Source organism: Jatropha curcas, chromosome 6 (assembly GCF_041381405.1).
Source record: "Jatropha curcas cultivar XTBG-Jc1 chromosome 6, XTBG_Jcur_1.0, whole genome shotgun sequence".
Taxonomy (NCBI): Eukaryota; Viridiplantae; Streptophyta; class Magnoliopsida; order Malpighiales; family Euphorbiaceae; genus Jatropha; species Jatropha curcas.
Window position 1 is genome coordinate 14,717,533 of NC_143156.1, and position 20,013 is coordinate 14,737,545.

Sequence of the window (20,013 nt, forward strand, 5' to 3'; positions counted from 1 at the left end):
TACCCTTTTAAAATTAGTTTAAGATAAATATTATTCGCTTATAATATGAATATTATTAATCACATCTTAACATTGTATAAATATCTAGAGAATATAAGAGAAAACTTATACTCATACTTAATACTCCCTCCGTTTCATTTTGTTTGCTTGTTATTCATTTTTTCAATGTCCCAAAATATTTGTAAGGTTTTTAAATTTAGACATGTAAACAATTATTTTTTCCATAATAATCTTTATAATTGTTCATTGAATGAACGACTTTTAGTGTCTTAATGAGTTATTAAGGATAAAGAATGACAAAATAACTTTTGATGACTAAATTCTTAATATGTGTGTTTTTTAAACCATGCAAATAAAATGGAACGAGGGAGTACTATATAAGAATAAATTAATGGGTATAAACAACAAGTAATACCGAATAATAACAAAGTGCAACGCTCGTAACAGAAGACACTAGTAATTAAGAAAATGATTGAATTACTTTAATTCTAGAAAAAGAATAAGAGTATTTAAGAGAAAAATAATTATTCTATTTTAATTTTCTAAAAGTGTCATCTAAATTGAAAAAAAAAAGGTTAATTATCAAATTTAATGGAATAAAAGGAGTAGTTATATACATTAGAACAACTAGTTTAATATTAAAAAAAGGATGCGATATTAAATTAAACATTTAAGTCATATAATCTAACTCTCTTAATTCAAAAAATATTACATTGAAAATATAACGAGATGTCATATGTGTAGAGTACAGTTGCAATTTCATAACTTTATTGTAAATATTTTGATCCCAAATGCGTAAAAATGCGCTTGAACATTATGAAAAAAATTTTGTGACACTCCAAATCTTGCGGGTGACCTATTATGTCGCTGAAGCTATGAATTTTGCTAATATTTTATTCTTCCCTATACTAATAATAACATGTTTTTGGATTTTTTGACATTTATGTACAAAATATTCATTTAATTTGTGGTTAGTATAATTGTTGGAATAATAATTTTCATATTTTTTGGATAAATCATATCTTGTAAATTCTCTCTATCTAATAAGTGTTTAAATAATCTAATTAGAAGTTTGAGTATTCCATAGAATAATTTTTACAAGTTAAAATATTTAATTGGTATATTTTATAAATTGAATTGTTCAATAAATCAAAGTAAAAATTAAGGGTGCCAAAAGATTTTTACATAAAGTATATGGGTAAATGTATGCATTATGCCAATATTTTTATAATAGGATATACATTTGTATTTATTTATGAAAATTTTAAATAATTTATGTTGGAGTAATTGAATTTGATATTGAATAGTTGCTGCTTTATCTTTTTTTCGCTTTCATTTTGTGTGTTAGGAAGAGTGTTTTTAAATTCACCAAATAAGTACAATTATCTTTATATTTAATAATAATAATAATATAGTATAAAAATTAATATTCCTTCTGTACCATAATTCAAGTGCTATTTATCTTTTTCATCCGTCTCAAATTGTTATTTTAGAAGTGAAGAATATTTAAAATTTACTATTTTATCCTTATTTAATATGTTTCTTCGTGAATAAATAATAGTCAAATCATTTTATTATCATTATTAAATCTAAATATAAATAAAATTAAAATATTACTCCATTTATTCCACTCTAATAACAATATTTCATATTTGCATAAGAATCAAAAAAATGATTGGAACACATTGATTTTCTTAAAATACAAAGTAGAATGTTTAGATTTCCCTTATTAGAGTTAAAAACTTTTCATTTAATTTTAATACAAAACCAACGCTAATTATATCTCATATTAAAGCACTAGCATTATAATAGAACTTCCATTTCATTTTTTCATGTCTTGATATAATGAAAAATTTTTAGTTGTGTGTAGTCAAAATTTTAATTTAACTACAACTAAAATAGAAAAATAAATAAAAAATAAAAAATAAATTACATCTAATAAATATGGGTAAAATTGAAAAAATATTAATACCCTCAAAATGATAAATTAGAATCTAAAGTGGAACAAAGTGAAATGCTCGGTTATTGCTATTAATGTGGAACGGGGGGAGTAACCTTTAATCTTCCAAGAAAACTCTATTACTCAAACGTTTATTGTTTAATTAATTTAAAAATAATTTAATATGAATAATTTAATTTTAATAGATATTAACATAAAGGTGTATTAGGAAAAAACAAAAATATAATTTAGCTATATTAACTAATTGTCTTAATATGTATGCGAGTCAATCTAGAAAATTATGTGATGGGTGAAGTATTTTACCTTATAGCTTATTTTGTAGGTAACAAATTTTTTAGTTAAATTTAAATCTAGTGGCTTGTATTTTGATATTTTGAATCTAAGGGTAAAGAAAAGAGTTCTCTGTCAACGAAAAATTTTGAATTCTACCACAGTTTATTCATGTGTTACTATTGGATATTGTATATATTTGCTACTTGGCAAGTGTAGATAGTTTTCCAATTAGCAAATGAATAATGGGATCGGTACCAACACATTTCGGGTACTAGTTACCGGTTTATTTATGTATTTGCTCTTTAGAAGACGCACATACATCCATATATATCCTTAACTAAATCAATTTGTTAATTATAATAAAATAAAAATATTATTAGATAGTTATGTAAAAACATACTCTTGAATAAAAATTATGGTAAATAAATATATTCTGTTCAATATTTCGATCGTTGTTATTTTAATTTGACAAAATTAATTATGTAATTTCTTTTACATATATATATATACATTAGCTATTTATCATATAATGTTTATGCCAAATAAGAAATTATATATATATATATATTAAATATATTTCATTGTATTTTAGACTTATATATGATACATATTATAAAAAGTATAATTATAAAAATAAAATTACATATAAAAAATATAATTATTTTTTCCCTTTTATTGAGTAATATCTCTCCTTTGTATGACAAGCTTTGAGACTCTCTTGTCTCCTGGTAAGTTCTACGGTATCCATCATTGCTTTGAGACTCTCTTGTCTCCTGGTTTGTATGACAAGCTTTGAGACTCTCTTGTCTCGTAAGTTCTACGATATCCTTCGTTTGATTTGTTTGCAATTTATGTATTAGCATGGCGTCTAGTAGTGCTGCAGGAGCTAATCAGAATAGTTCCATTGAGGAGTATTATGGGATCGTACGATCAAGGAGGAACATGGTACAGAGGAGGAAGAATGTCACGGCCTGCTTCTGTTGGGCAGACCAGCGCTAGGGTCCACGTAGGCTTAAGGCCACTGAGACCCATAGTACAGCCTAGAACATTGTTTATCAATTGACAAACCTAATATATATATATTTCAAGAAGACAAATCCAATGAAAATATTCAACTAGACAGTTCAATGTAAAGATAACATTCCAAACCGCATTAAAGGCCCTAATTCAAATACAAATATCCATATATATAACAAGTGACTTAATATTTTTACAACTGCAGAGTTCAATAACAAACAGAAATAAATAACTTCTTATACATAATGCTGACAATGTAAATAATTATTGGAATCAGGAAATTACTTTTCTAGCTTCGCAGTGAAGGAAACAGAGCTTTAGCTGGGACAAAGAAGAATCTACTTCCTGGAAAAATTAAGAAAAAGAAATATGAGTTTTATAATGAATAATAATTACGGCATAACACAAGCATTCACACGAAATGCTTCCTAAAATACTAAAATGAACACAACTAGTCAAACATATGGCACAACATCAGCACCCACAGAGAAGTACACCTTTACATAATCAAACAAGTGGAGATTGGTCTGTGGCGTCACCGAAACCCCCGATGAGTCATCCTCACACATGGCCCATCCTCTCAACTGTGTGCACTATGGAGCCGATCCCTAATGCATGGCCGACTAGTCTAATCCTCAATTGACCAACCCTCTCATTTTTTTTCTATTCTCTCTTTTTTTTTCCATTACCAATAGGAGGTCACTCTGTGATTTATCCATATCAATCATCTCATCAGATGCACACGGGGGCGCCGATCTCTCCATACACGGCCGACGGTATCGTAGAACGCCCTTATAAACCCATTGGTGACCCAGTTCATCCCAATTCCACGCAAACAAGGCATATCATCATCACAACACATCTAATCAAGTATTGCATTTAAATGCAAGCACATTAAATAAACAAACATTGTTATGTAGATGTTCAAATATTCACATATATAAATCAAGTACAAAATAATGAATATTTACTCTCTAAACTAAATAAATAAATAAATAAGTAATAAATAAATGAGAAAGAACTTGTAACATCGTATAATAATGTATGCATGCACGATGCAAATGATAATATACTATTTATTATAACTCATAACAATAAGAAAGGGAATACTCTAATCGTAGTTCTGATTTGCAAAAGTAGAAGACGATCTTGAATAATCCATACAAAGTAGAATTGAAGGGAAAGAAAAGAATGAATTAAAGATATGGCCCACAGCTCGCGTGGAACTAAAAATAACTCAAATAGTTGGGCTTTACTTAAGAGTTTTTTGTATTATATGATATGGGCTTAGCCTTAGGTTGCAGCACCTGTATTTTGGTGTATTCTTCTTTCTTTCCTTGGTCTTTCGTTCTGTCATATTCCTAATAATGGGAAAGACAAGGTAATGGTTAAGGTACTTTAGATTAAGATCAAAGGAAGAGGCAGAGAAGTAGGGTTTTGTTCCTTAAGGGTTTGATGTATATTGAAACTGAAAAACCAAGGGGAAAGGATGTTGAGAATGACGCTTGTGCCTTCCTTCTCTTCGGGGTTGCTATATCAGTCGCAATAGTCCTTATTAGTAAAGAAATCATTCTAAATAAATCTAACAACCTTTTTATTAAGTATAATCATTTAAGATTCTGCCAAAATTTCGGCAAAACCTCCCCTAAAAATAGAACTTTCTACTTGTTTAGACAATATCAAATAACACTAAATACTTTTCAATCAATACACATGCAGCCCATCTGTCAGGCAATCAGACAAATTTATTTCCCTTTCTCCATCCAAAGCAATCACATTAATATTTAATCGTCAATGCCAAACTTTAACTTACCATATAATGTTAAGCAAATAAATAAATAAGCAAATAAGTGAAAATAACTATTTGCTTAACCTCAATTCTACTAGTTAAAACTATCCAACTGTACACTCTTAACAATCATATACATCTATAACTTATATATTCTTTGTCATAATTAACTGAGGTCTCATGATTCAGCTTATTGACCTGTAAATCATTATCCTCATCAAGCAAAATTGTATGTACTAACTCACTGAGGTCTCATGATTCAGCTTATTGACCTGTAAATCATTATCCTCATCAAGCAAAATTGTATGTACTAACTCATTTTAACTGCGTATCAATTATAATTGAACATTTTCACACATCAAAACAATACGAAAATCTTAAAAGTACACTTGTTATATGTATCTGCCCTTCTAAAACAACAAAAGATCTCAAGGTAGTTGCTGCCAATATACAAAAATTCAGAGTTCTCTTATACTGAAATCATAGATTACCCACCAACTAACCAATCCCTTATAAAAATTAAACTTACAGCACCATATGTACTATATCCAGCAATACTTTATAGGAATAATTAAAAATAGTTGCTGCATTTTGTTACCAAACCGCTGCAAGTCTACACCCGTTATTCTCATGGGTCCAGGTCCAAACAACCACAAATTGAGTTTTTGAATTAGTCAATTATTTCAGTTATTTGTTCTTAGTTGTTGGTTTGAATATTTCCTGTTTTGTAGGAGGGTGTTCCTCTACTTTCCGTTTCATGTTGTTTGTTGAGGAGGGTGTTCCTCCATGTTGAAGTAGTGCTTCTTTGATGTAGGATGCTGTTATACTTCCTTTCTGTATTTAAACAATAAAAACATCAATGAAGGGTATGCTTCCAAAAATCAATTCAAGTTTTGAGCACTTCAAGTCTCAAGAGGCTTACAGGTTCCCTCCTTAGAGCCTGACTTCCCTAACACCATAGGTCGCCACAAGAAAAACCCTAACCCAAACACCTAAACACCTACCACACCTCTAACCCATCGCCCCATAACCAGATCCATAGCCCGGGACTCTAACACATTTCAAGAGAATTCTCATTTTTATTCTTTCTCGATCAATAAACCTTTACATTAACAACAAATTATGAAAGACATAGTTCTACCACCAAATATGGACTTAACTCAACAAAAACTATAATCTTCTTTAGCTACAGGCTGCCACTTTAAATTCACTACTCAATTCTAATCTAAAGCTAATTAATCACTTCAAAACACTCACTAGAATGTGTTTTAACTATAGTTAGTAAAGAAAATCAAACCTTTTCCTAAAATTTGCATATATAGAATATCTGGGAATTTAATCCTTACTCTAGCTTGACTAATACATGAAATTCCATATCCTAGCATGAAGAATTCACAAAATATGCAAAAAGGAAGCTAGAGATCAGCTTACCTAGCTGTAAAACGAGCTGGAAATTGGAATTTTTCGGTTAAAATGACCGAAATTTGCTCTACTGCCGAGATCTGATTCTGCCTGCGTTAGCTTGGCCAGCCACGGGAGGTCGCTAGAGGGGATGGAAGAGCTCAACCGGCCGATCCTTGGCTGGTTTCGCCGGAGAAGCAGAGAAACGATGAGTCGACTGTCCCAAACTTTTTCATTTTCATGTAGACAAAAATAAATTAAAAATTTATATTCCTTTGGCAATTATCTAATTGCTAAATTACTTTCTGCCCTATATAGATTGCCTTTAATAAGCCTTAGTGTATTAATATATTGACTAATAAGATTGAGTTAAAAAAAGTTGCGAATTCAAAAATAGGAAAATATCAAAAGAATATCTATGTGCTGTATTTAAAAAAGCAGAAATACATATATAAAATATAAATAAATATTAAATAAATATATATTTAGTAGGACGATTTTCAATTTTCAAGGGTATGCATACTTTAAAAAAAAGAAAGGCAGGAGAAGTTCACTAGTTTTGATCCTGAATTCCTGGCTGACTCGTATGCGGTACCCTGCACCTGTAGCCTCCTAACTGAAACCAATGTGAGTATTACACGAGAGAGGCCAGAAAGCACGTGACATGCACGTGGATAATAATTTCCTTTACATTCAAGAAAATGCCAACTAAACGCCCCACCTGTGCACCAGAAATCTAAATGGCAAATAAGGAAGCTGCAACTAACCATTTCTTTTACGTGGCAATATCACATTGCCATCAAGAAGCTTCCTCCTCCTTTCCTCTTCAAATATCACACGACACGATAACATTTTTCTCACTACGATATTTTATCTTAACCTCAGACCTAACCTCCCCCCCTTCCCATTTATCGCCACGAGAGAATTACTACAACCGAAAATAAGGGTCCCACATCCCTCCTTTAGGCCACGCGGCAATCCGACGCTGATTCATCCTTATCAAGGGAATCTCACTCCCCAAAAATGTAAAATTCCCTAAAACCCAAAATAAAGGAGAAAAAATAATTTTAATATAAAAAAATTATAAAAACGAGAAAATGAAAAAGATATTTCCAGGTATAAATCTTTAATTGCCACAATTATATGACAACAAATTAAATTTGTAATGTACAGCACAGGAGTTAGCTTTCGTTAATTTGGATTTTCTATATTAAATTTGAATCAATTATTAAATTTCCTAATGTTTCATCTAATTTGGATTTTCTATATTAAATTTGAATCAATTATTAAATTTCCTAATGTTTCATCAGATTTACCTAACTGAAATACCTTTAGTGTTTGATTATTGACCCATATATATAATTTGGAAAAATATATTATTTTATTTGTGTATTATATCAAAATTTATGACTTTATCTTTATATTTTAAAAAATATATAATTTTAAAATATATGATACTATCTATTAATTTTTTTATGCTTTTTTCTGTTAAATACAGAAAAGTAAAATTAGTTAATTTTGATTAGGGAAAAAGAAGTTAATAAATACATAGATATATTTGTAAATTTGACAGTTGTTTATGCCAAGAACATAAAATCATAATTTTTCCTATAATTTATTAAAGAAAATGACCAATTGACCACTGTATTGCACGTGCCCCATTGGCCTAGAACAGTAAACTGTAGACCAATGACCAAAATATGCGGCCAGTCTGTCCAAAAATGAAAAATCAACATACACGTGTATTTCATTTCCCAAACGTGGAGGTTGGAAGTGTTGAGAGACATATAATAAAAGACGGACAAAAAAAAACACTCACAAAGCCACCGTATCCAAATACTATCTCCGTTCATAAGAAATCTGTCTGTGCCTCGTTTTTTTCCAAAAAAAATTTATATTAAAATTTATTTCGACAAAAAATTTTTATTAATTTGATTTATAAATTTAAATTAGGCAATCCCTTTAAAAAGTTATATCGAGGAGGAAGGCAGAAATACTCGCGATTTGCCAATAATAAAAAAGGGTAAAATCGTAAATATAATACTAATAAAAAGGTATATAATAAATCACTGACCAGATGAGAAGCATTGCAAACTAGTACAAGACCTCTCGTATAGACTGAGAAAGGAGAGCGGAGATAAATGGCGCACAAAAGCAGCTTCGAGATCGACCCAAGAAGTGGATTTTGTAGATCCAATTCTACTGCAATTTTAAAATTAAAAATCAATTTTAATTTTTGTTGCATATTTTGATATTTTAGCAATAGCAATTGTGTTACCTTATAAATATAATATAAACTAATTTACATTGTATGAACAATAAATTGTATATTAATTGGTTTTAAACTTATTTTCATTGCATAAATGACATAAAATTGTGTTGCCTTATAAATTAGTTTAAACATTAGTTTCATTGCATACATTGCATTAAAATAAACAAAAAAAAATTTTAAAAATGGCCCATGCAGGTCTCGAACCTGCGACCTTCGCGTTATTAGCACGACACTCTAACCAACTGAGCTAATAGGCCAATTGATGAATAATTTGAATTTTATATTAATATCCAAATTTCCTTTTATCAGTTTTTTTTGTTAAAAAAATGCATCAAGATTTGCAAATTAAATAGCAGTATCCCCATGCTATGGATCGTTAAAAAGTAAAGTAAAATTAAAAGAATATATATATATATATATATATATAATTTATTTTGTTATGTTATTAAAAAATATTAAAATTTACAAGTTCAAGTATACGATAGATCATTCACAAAGTTTAGGATGCCATAAATTTAAAATTAAAAAGTTTATAGGTGAATTTATGTATTCAACTATTAAAATATATATAAATTGTTACTTAATATCATATTAATTCTCTAACATTTCATTAATCAATTACATTTAAGAATGTTTAATTCAATCAATAAACGATTATAAATTAATTTATTTTCAAATAAAAATAAAGATAAACAATTAAGGCATTACATGTCATTAATTTGGAATTCTAAGTGGCAACACCAGAGAAAAATCTGACTGCTTTAAATATATACTAGCAGCATGCCTGTGCTATGCATAATAAATATCTTTATCTATAATATTAGATATATTGTCTAATAATATTTTAAAATATATAATTTAATTAAGAAAAAATTTATCATTTAAATTATTTGTAATCTCATATTTGTTTTTTTTTACGAACATTGTTTAAATTAAAGAACATTTATTTCAAATTTAAAACATTAAACTAATTATACAAACATTAATATCTATAATAAAATTGAAAGAAAAAGAAATATCCATTCAAAAATCATTGATTTAATTTATTTTTGAATTAATAAATTTTCTTAGATGATATTAAAAATAATAAAATAAAATGGATAATAGAAATTCAATCACACACACACACACACATATATATATATATATATCATTCTTAATGATAATTTGATATAACCGAGTTTCTCTTATAATTTATGAAATTTTTCTTAGTTTAATAGAGTAACAGAAATTAGAAGAAAAAAAATATATCACTGCCGAAAAGAAATTGTATAAGAATTATTAAAATTACAGAAAGAAAAGTTGATCTTACCTAACCTCAAAGAGCTCTCTCTATTTACAGTCCAATAATATGCAATTATTGTGCAATTCAATGTATTATCATTATCATTAAAACTAATAAAGACAACTATATATTGCAATTTTAAGACAAAGAAATATTGAAACACTTGAATATTCATTATCAATAAAACTATTAATAAATATTTTCATCGTTAACCTCTTCTATTAATTCTTTTAAATTTAAAATTTTCATTCATCATAATAAATGATAATTATGAACGATAATTATGATATTCAATATCAATATTATAATAATATTAATTTAAAAGATAAGTTATAATACATATTAATACGATAATCAACATCAAAATTATTATAATTTTTAATTAAAAAATATGTTATAATAGTATAATAATTTTAATTATTTAATACATATTAATATGATAATTGAATGATACTTAATACCAATATTGTGTAATTTTAATTGAGAAAGATAAGTTACAATATTATAATAATTATTATTATTATTTACTACTAATAAATATTAATTATGATAATTGAATGACAATTAATATCAATATTTATAAGCATTATCAAATTTAAAAGTCCTATGTGGCATTATAATCCTATATGGCATGACCAAAATTTAAGAATCTTATGTGTCACTACACCACATGTCAACTTCTTGAAAAAAAAAAATATTTGCTTTATATATATATATATATATATATATAGTAGTTTTAAACTCCCTAATTATTCCATCCTATAAGTATCCAGCCACTATTAAGTCAAAATCACCGTTGAAAAAGAAAGATACCCAAATCACCCTTGTAGTGTGAAAAATCAAACACCTTCTCTACCATCTTCCTCTCTCTCTCCAACACTAGCGTTGATGGCTCTCTCCAAAGCTAGATTCGAAATTGAATTTTATCCAAGCTTACTAACATCAATTCTCTTTAGATTGTGATATGGCAGTTTGATCTAATGAGAGGTGATGTATCAATCAATGGCACCCATGTAACTTTTTTTTTTTTGCTTTAATATGAAAATTTAGGGATTTTCTGCTTTTTATGATAAGGGTAGCTTGGGGATTTGCTTATATTATCTCTTCTTCTTTTCTATTTTTTTTTTAATTTTTAACAGTGATTTTGACTTAAAATAGATGGAATGACTTATTTATAAGACGAGATAGAAAGGTAAGGAAGCTATTTGTTAATACTAGAATGACGTAAGTGTTAGTTCGACTATAATTTAGAGACGTCATAGTGTTTTACTCTAACTAATATTATCATTATACGTAGTATTCATATATATATATATATATATATATATATATATATATAAAGAGAGGTAATGGAAGCTGACATGGCATAAGATTAGATATTTAAAGTGATGACTTGGCATTATTTTTTATATTTTAATTTAATTAATCTATTTTTTATGATTTTGCATATGTATTATGTTAAATACTTGCTATTAAATAGTGATAGTAAATAAAATCTTGAGTTATTTGATAGTGATTTTTCGCAAGCGTACGAAATCGCGATAAGTAATAAAGAATGAGTAGAGTATCACTCTCACGAGAATTGTATACCAAGTACCAAAATTATGTTAATCTACTATTATTTAAACAGCAATCAGGGGAAATTATTTTAAGAAATTAACTTCAACAAATAAAAGAGAATAAAAAGAAATTAAGCAAGGCAATTTTTGATAATAAGAAATCAAGGATTAAAAGCTACTAAGGATTTTGATTTCACTTAATTCTATCCAATTTATTTTATTAGTTTGATAATCAATTTTAATTGTTCAAGTAGGAGAAACAATCCTAAAATCACTAACAAGCTCTCCCGATGTATTGTTAGTTATTTTAACTCGATCTAATTACTTATCTTCCAATAATGCAATCAAACATGAATTAAATTATTAAGTTTTATGGTTTCTTTTGTGAATTCACAACCTAAGGTCATTAACTTATGAAAACCCCAATGAGTCAAACCATATAGCTTACGCATTAAGTTATTATTTTCATGTAATTTATTACCTTTTTCATATGAAAAACCCTTCTCCCGATTGGGATTAATGAAATAAATCAATCTAGGAGAGAAACTCCGTCTGGAAGCATTAAGTTCAATAATGAATTATACTTTGAACAAAGAAAAATAAATCTAATATTATAAATTGGAAAAAGAAATTAACACTCAATTAAACTTGAAAATAATTCCATAATCAATGTGAATAATGAAAAGTAAAAACAAGATTAAGACTTTAGAGATAAAACTAGTCAACAAATAACGTGAACGACTTCCTTGAATCTTGACACAAATCTTGATCACTTAAAGTCTTGGAAAGAGTAAAACAATAGAATAAAAGATGGATGAACCAGAGATGGATTCTCTCCTTTTATAGACTTTCTGGGGAAATGAAACAACCCGTAATTTTATTTTCAAAACTTTAGAATTTTATTAAACCAAAAATCTGAATTTTTGACGGTATGGGCCGTAAATAGTGAACAATTCTAATTTGAGCCCAAAAGTTTCACGAGCTGGGCCCAAGCCCAAATAAAATGTCGAAAAGAAATTTTGATTTCGTAAACAGTTAAAATTTTTGAGAAATAATACGAAACCTCAAAACTTAACCTATTATGAATATATATAAATTAATTATCCTAAAAACCAAATATTGTTACTATTAATATGTTTATTATTATTATCAAGAAAATAGAGAAAATATTATGGAACTGAACTAAACAGTTAAAATAAACTGAACCAGGCCTGAAAATCAGTTTAATTTGTCGAGGACCACACGAATAATCCAAAAACCGAGTGAAAAACTTGAAAATCAAACGAAATGAGACTAAATCACTAAAACAGACCAAACCGGTTTGAATCGAACCGGAATGGCCTAGAATTTGCTAGAAACCGCCTTTCTTCTTTCTTTTTTTTTTCTTTCTCTTCTTCTTCTTTGGCGCGACCTCGCTGCTTCTCCTCTCTGGTTTTCCGACCACAAGAACCAGCGCCTCCTCGCCGCGCATCCTTGCCATGCTGCCGCCTCACTGCAGCACCAGCCTCCTCTCCTCTCTTTCCCTTTTCGTTACGGCGAACGCAGCAACGGCAGGAGACCAGCGCCTCGGCTACCGCTTCCTTTTCGTCGCCTCCTCGTTGCAGCAGCTCCGGTCTCTCTCTCTCTCTCTATCTCTTTCCTTTCGTCTCTGGTGAACACAACTATTGCAGGGAACCCACGACTTCGTTTGATCAGGAAATCGTGTCGCATCTTCAACCCGATTTTCCGACGACTCCATTGCAAGATGGGTAGACTCCAGCTTCTTTCAGTCGATGGTAAGCCTTGATTCAATCCTTTTGAGTTTATTTCTTGAGTTTTTCATTTGAGATTATGATTTGTAGTATTATTGGAATGTTAGGAATTAACCCTTAGGTAGCTACTGTTAGTATTGAAAGGAACTTTAAGCGTTACTCTTAAAAAAAAAAAAATTTTTGATTGTGAATCGCAATTTAACATGCATATAAATCAACCAATAAATTTACTGCAGGTTTAGGTGGAAGAAGTTGAGAATTTTGGAATGGCAGTAGCCATTTTAGTCTCTTTGCCTTAAACTCTTTTTGATATGGATTATGTGATTGGGATTTTAATTTGTGATGGGAATGAGTTGAACTTATGCATATGTGTTATATATATATATATATAAGTTTAGGAGTTAAGGAACATACATCTTTTTGGCGGGCAGCAGCTATCTTGAATATGTTGTGTTCTTTTAACAGGTTAACATGAAACGGATACATATTTTCCTTGATGTTCTTATACTTGTTGGGGTTGGTATATATGTTTAAGTTGTGTATTGGATTACTTAAAAGATGAGATTACTAAATTGCAATTTAATGGAAACATTGGTACGTAATGCCTAATCTAGAATTTTAGTAATGATTAAAGAATGGTGGATATATTTTGGGTATTAAATAGAAAATTTTGAATTCCTTGAGCTAGCAGCAATTAATTAGTTGGTTCTTTGAATTATAATGTTTGGGATGGGTATTTGAAGTCATAAATTAAGTCCTTGTAGCGTAGTGAGTTAGCTAGTTTGTAAAATATGAAAATTTAATCATAAAGCCTAGACTTTTGGATTTGGCAGCAGTTATTTCAATTTATTTTTATTTTTTTTTTTTTGGTAAGTTGTAGCCTAGTATAGTACATTGACGTTGCTATTGAAGGAGGATGGGAATTAAATTGATTGATTGCCCAACGGATGGGCTGTGTGTATTGATTGATAAATATATATAATATTGTGATATTTGAGCAGGTAGATAGTCCAATTTTTAGGGGAGGTACTGCCGAAATTTCAATAGAACATAATAAATAAGCTTATTTAGATAAATTCTATAATTCGATACATAATAAATATAGTTCTCTGATTATTTATTATCTTTATTACTCATTTAATGATTTACATATTTATTTATTTATTTCCATTAATATTGTTATTATTGTTATTTAGTTTATTATTGTTGTTTATTGTTAATACTATTTATTTATGTAGTTATTTGCATTGCATTACGATGTTTAATTGATTAATATGCTTGCATTTAATTGCAATACTTGATTAATTGTGTTGTGATATTGCTGTGTTTTGTTTGTGTGGAATTGGGATGAAGTGGGTCACCATGGGTTTGTGAGACCGTTACCGTTATATGGATCCAATATGATTACCGTTAGCCGGGTAAATGGGAGATCGGCGCCCCCGTGTGCACCTACCGTTACCGTTACCGTTAACCACGGGTTGGCTTCTCGTCGTTGCGCACCGGACAGTCTAGATTTGATCGCAGCCCGCAGGGTGGCCTCCTGTTGTGAGCGCTTGATGATCTAGATTGGATGGAGACCACCGGGTTGCCTCCTGTTGGTATGAAAAAGAAAAGAGAGGATAGAAAAACAATGAGAGGGCTGGTCAAGTGAGGATTAGACCGGTCGGCCAGTATGGGGGATCGGCTCCCTGGTGCACATGTGAGAGGATGAGCCATGTGGGAGGACGGCTCATCGGGGGTTCGGTGACTCCACTGACTAATTTCCACGTGATGTGATTATATGAAGATGTTAATGATTGTGAGTGCTGGTGATGTGCCATTGTGTGACTGGCTGCGTGAGCATAAAACTAGTCGGATGACTAGATTGATATGTTTACACATTTGTGTGACTGTGTGTGTTGTGCAATAATTATTACTCCTTAGAAAATTCACATGTCTTGTTTAATTTTTCAAGAAGTAAGTTTCTCTTTAATTCGAGTTAGGTTACGTTTCTTTGACGCAGGGCACTAAAGAAATTTTCCCTAGTTCCATAATTATTTTACTATGTAACTGTATGTATAAAAGGCTATGTATATCAAACAATTAGTGACTCTGCAGTTGTAGAATTTACTTACATTTAGTCGTGTATTATCATAGACGAGATGATTTTGTGAGCCCATATTAGAAACGTGATGTATTGTAAATTGGGCCTGAACTGTGGAATTTTGTAAAAGATAAATTTGGGCCGAGATGTAATAAAATCTTGAGGTTTGTTTTTTTTAGTAATATGGGCTGAATATTTGAAATTTATATTGAGATAGCAAATTTTAGTGTTTCAGGCTTACTACGGGCCTCGGGAGCCTTAAGCTTACCTGGGCCCTAGTGCCGGTCCGGCCCATGGAAACGGGTCGTGACAGGAAAACTCCGACTTCGTTTAGGAAATAGAGTCTTTATTGAGTAGGAAATCTCTTGGAGATAGAAGACTGTTTATGCTTTTAATTTCTTCTCAATTAGGACTCTCACATGCGTCTAAATAAGATTTAAATTTGATTGGCACATAAGTGCAATGAAGAATTAGAGATTAAATTGACTCAAAATGTCAAATATAATTTTTTTAAAATCATTTTAAATAAGTTCAGGAGGTTAAATTAGCCTAAAAAGTGAAATTAGATCTTTTTAATCATTTTATAAAAGTTTAAGGACTAAATTGATCCAAAAGGTCAAATCTGACATTTTTTATCTGCTAAACAAGTTCTAGGTACTAAAGTGCCTTTATTCCTATCTTTTGGGTATTCCCCTCTTTAGTATATAAAAAAAAAATAAAACGAACTTTTATACCGATCTGAGTTTTTAATACCCCAAAATTATTAACTTAACCAAATCAAATTTTGTAGAATCGAATATAATAAAAATTTAATTTGGTTCACTATTTGGATATAATAAAAATTAATCGTACAGATATAATATATATAATTTAAATATCACTAATTAATTGTTTACAATATACTTATATTATTAATAAAAATATTTATACTACTACTGAAACGACCCGAAAATTTAATTTCGTAGAATTTTCATTTAAAAACTAAATTTTTTATTTCAACCAATGAGATTATACCAGCTAGTATTTTATTATTGCTAAACTGGACCCGTAAACCAATTTGATTTTTCGAAAACCAAGCGAAAAACTCGAAAACCAAGCAAATTGAGCCAAATCGTTGAATCAGATCAAACCGGTTCGAATTGAACCGGAATGATCTAGAAAACCGACATACTTTCTTTCTTTCCTTTTTCTTTTTTTTTTTCCTCTTTTCTTCTCCTTCCTTGGGCAAGCGCGCGCGACCCTCCTCTCTTCTTCCTCCCTCCACTGATTTTCCGGCGACCTTGTCACCACCGAACGGTTCCAGTCCTCCCCTTCATCGACGGCGAGCTTCTCCCTCTCCTTCTTCGTCTCCGATTCTGGCGAAGCATGGGAATCACGAGCGAGTCGCGATTCCGTTTCACTCGAGACAGTCGCGTCATCTGCTTTCACCTTCAAGTTTCCGACATTTTCCAGCTGAGTAAGTCAATCCCCAACATTCATCAGTTTAATTTATGAATTCCTTGATCAAAGATGGAGGTTTTGAATCGTGAATAAAACTATTGCATAAATCTAGACCCTAGCTCCTACTGTCATACATTTTTTTTAAGGAAAAATTTGATTCTCTAATTTAGCTTAAATTATTAGCTAAGTTAATGGATAAGTTTAGCATGAACAAGGGAATTTTAGTTAAGAATAGATATAGCATGATTATGACAGCAACATTATCGCTAGTACTTGATCTATTGCAGGAATTTATAAATTTAGCTACTGTTTAGGCGAATGTGAATAGAAATTTTGAATTTTTGCTCTTGAAATCGGTATATAAATAATTCCTATATTAGGATGGTTAGATTATTGCGTTTATTATAAATCCTTGTGAAGAATTAAGCATTCTTTAGGTTAAAAATAACTAGTTAGCTATATGGTCAAGTTCTCGATATCCTAGGAAGGAGGAATTGAATTGTTTCCAATTTGAATGAGTTATAAACTGAATTTTTATTAAAAAAAAAAAAAAAAGTGCAAAACCAGGGGATATATTATGGGTACTAAATAGGAAATCTTGAATTCCTTGAGCTAGCAGTAATTATTTAGTTGATTTCTTGAATTATAGTGTTTGGGATGAATATGCGAAGTCATAAACCAAGTTCTTAATGCGATATGAGCTCAAGTTTAAGGAAAAATATATTCTTCTTGGGCGCAGTAGCTATTTCAGGTACTGCGTACCATTTTAAATAATTGGTATGGAAACAGATGTATGTATATATATTTATATTTTCAATACTCTTATGTTGGTTAGTGTTGGTTACTGCTTGATAGCAATATTCTTGCAAATTTAACGATTCAATTGTAAAACTCTTTAGCTATATCTAGAAGTGGTATCTTTATGTCAAGACGGAGAAATTTATGAAGCTTTAGTTATATGTTTAAGTTTCGAGCTGGGTTATCTAGTAGAAGTATTTATTAAATTGTAATTTAATTGAAATGTCAGTTCTTAATAGTTAGTCTAGAACTTTAATAAATGTTTAATGATATTTTATATAACTTAAGCAAAGAATTATTGATAACATTCCTAGATTAGTTGAAGGTATTTTAATTTGTAAATTATGGTTGATTGGTGATATACTATTGGAGGCGGATGGGTATTTGAGTTGATCGATTGTCCGACGGATGGGTTGTGTGTATTGATTGATAAATATATAATAACACTGTGTTATCTAAACAGGTGGATAGTCCAAATTATAGGGGAGGTGCTGCCGAAATTTCGTTAGAACTTAAACTAGTTTTAATTAATAACATAATTAAAAAGTTTATTTAGAATTATTTCTATAACCTAATGCATAATAAATAGAGTGCTCTAATTATTTATTTATTATCTTTATTATTCATTTAATTATTTAAGTATTTAATTATTTTCATTGTTATTGTTTATTATTATCATTTATTTTATTGTTGTTGTTTATTGTTGATGGTATTTATTTAATTATTTAATTGCAGTTGAGAGTGGATGTCTAATTGTGCATTGCATTACGATGTTCAACTGATCAATATGTCTGCATTTGATTGCAATGTTTGATTAATTGTGTTGTGAAAATGCTATGCTTTGTTTGTGTGGAATTGGGATGAAGTGGACCACCATGGGATTGTGAGGACGGTCTGTGATATGGATCCTGAATACGATATGATACTTGACCGTCGGCCGGGAAAATGGGAGATCGGCGCCCCCTTGTGCACCTGATGATATAGATTATATGGGGATTTACAGGATGGCTTCTTGTTGTTGCGCACCTGATAATCTAGATTTGATTGTAGCCCACAGGGTGGCCTCCTGTTGTGAGCACTTGATGATCTAGATTGGATGGAGACCACCGGGTTGCCTCCTGTTGATATGGAAAAGAAACGAGAGAGGAATGGTCAGTGAGGATTAGACCAGTTGGCCGTATGGGGGATCGGCTCCCTGGTGCACATGTACGAGAGGGCGAGCCATGTGTGAGGACGGCTCGTTGGGGTTTCAGGTGGTGCCACTGACTAATTACCACTTGCTTGATTACTTGAAAGTGACATTACGTGTGAGTGCTGGTATGTGCCATTTGTGTGACTGGCTGCGTGAGTATATAACTAGTCGGATGACTAGATTGAAATATTTACATATTTGTGTGACTGCGTGTGTTGTGCAATAATTATTACTCCTTAGAAAACTCACATGTCTTGTTTGATTTTTCAGGAAGTAAGTTTTTCTTTAATTCGATTTAGGCTATGTTTCTTCGGCGCAGGGCAATAGAGAAATTTTCCTAGTTCCATAATTATTTTACTATGTAATTATGTGTATAAAAAGCCATGTATACCAAACAGTTAGTGACTCCGCAGTTGTAAGATTTACATATATTTAGTCGTGTATTAACATAGACAAATTAATCCTGTAAGCCCATATTAGAATGTGATGTATTGTAAATTGGGCCCGAACTATGGAATGCTGTAGGAGATAAACTTGGGCCGAGAAATAATAAAATATTGAGGTTTATTTTTCATAATCATATGGGCTGAATGTTGAAATTTATACCGAGATAATAGATTCTAGTGTTTCAGGCTGACTACGGGCCTCGGGGGCCTTAAGCTTACCTGGGCCCTAGTGCCGGTCCGGCCCATGGAATCGGGTCGTGACAACTACAAATAATTTAAAATGTATATATTATTACTAAAAAATTTTATAAATAATTTATTGCAATAAAAATTATATTTTATACGTTAATTAATAAAAATTTAATTATTTTAACTAATTTTGATTACTAATTTTGAGGTAAAAAAAATGAATATATTATATAAGAAATTAAAATTGTATAGTCAGAATGGCCGAGTGGTCTAAGGCGCCAGACTTAAGTTCTGGTCTTCGTGAGAGGGCGTGGGTTCAAATGGCACTTCTGACAATTTTAATTCAAATAATTTTTCCAATTTAGAATTTTAGAAAAATACTAAGATGTTTCAAATTGGACTACTCTTCCACTTTCCTCATCCTTTTGTTTTTTTTTTTCCCTCTTTTTATCATATTCTCTCTTATTTTTATCAAATTTATATTTAGAAAAAAATTGAAACAATATTTTGGATTTTTTTGTTATTATTTATAGTACTAATATGTTCACATCTTGATAT

General features: G+C 30.2%; 1 long non-coding RNA gene and 2 other non-coding genes across 3 annotated transcripts; 1 reads left to right on the forward strand and 2 right to left on the reverse strand.

The window, feature by feature from the left end:
* Positions 1-3,399: 3,399 nt before the first annotated feature.
* LOC149495594 (uncharacterized) lies at positions 3,400-6,844 on the reverse strand. The gene is made up of 2 exons (XR_016321202.1): positions 6,471-6,844; positions 3,400-3,595 (listed from the first exon to the last, which is right to left on the reverse strand). It is a non-coding gene; the product is annotated as an uncharacterized LOC149495594 (long non-coding RNA).
* Positions 6,845-8,895: 2,051 nt separating this feature from the next.
* TRNAI-AAU (transfer RNA isoleucine (anticodon AAU)) lies at positions 8,896-8,969 on the reverse strand. Its single transcript has one exon. It is a non-coding gene; the product is annotated as a tRNA-Ile (tRNA).
* A 10,737-nt stretch (positions 8,970-19,706) lies between these two features.
* Positions 19,707-19,790, forward strand: TRNAL-UAA (transfer RNA leucine (anticodon UAA)). Its single transcript has one exon. It is a non-coding gene; the product is annotated as a tRNA-Leu (tRNA).
* The last annotated feature ends 223 nt before the right edge of the window (positions 19,791-20,013 follow it).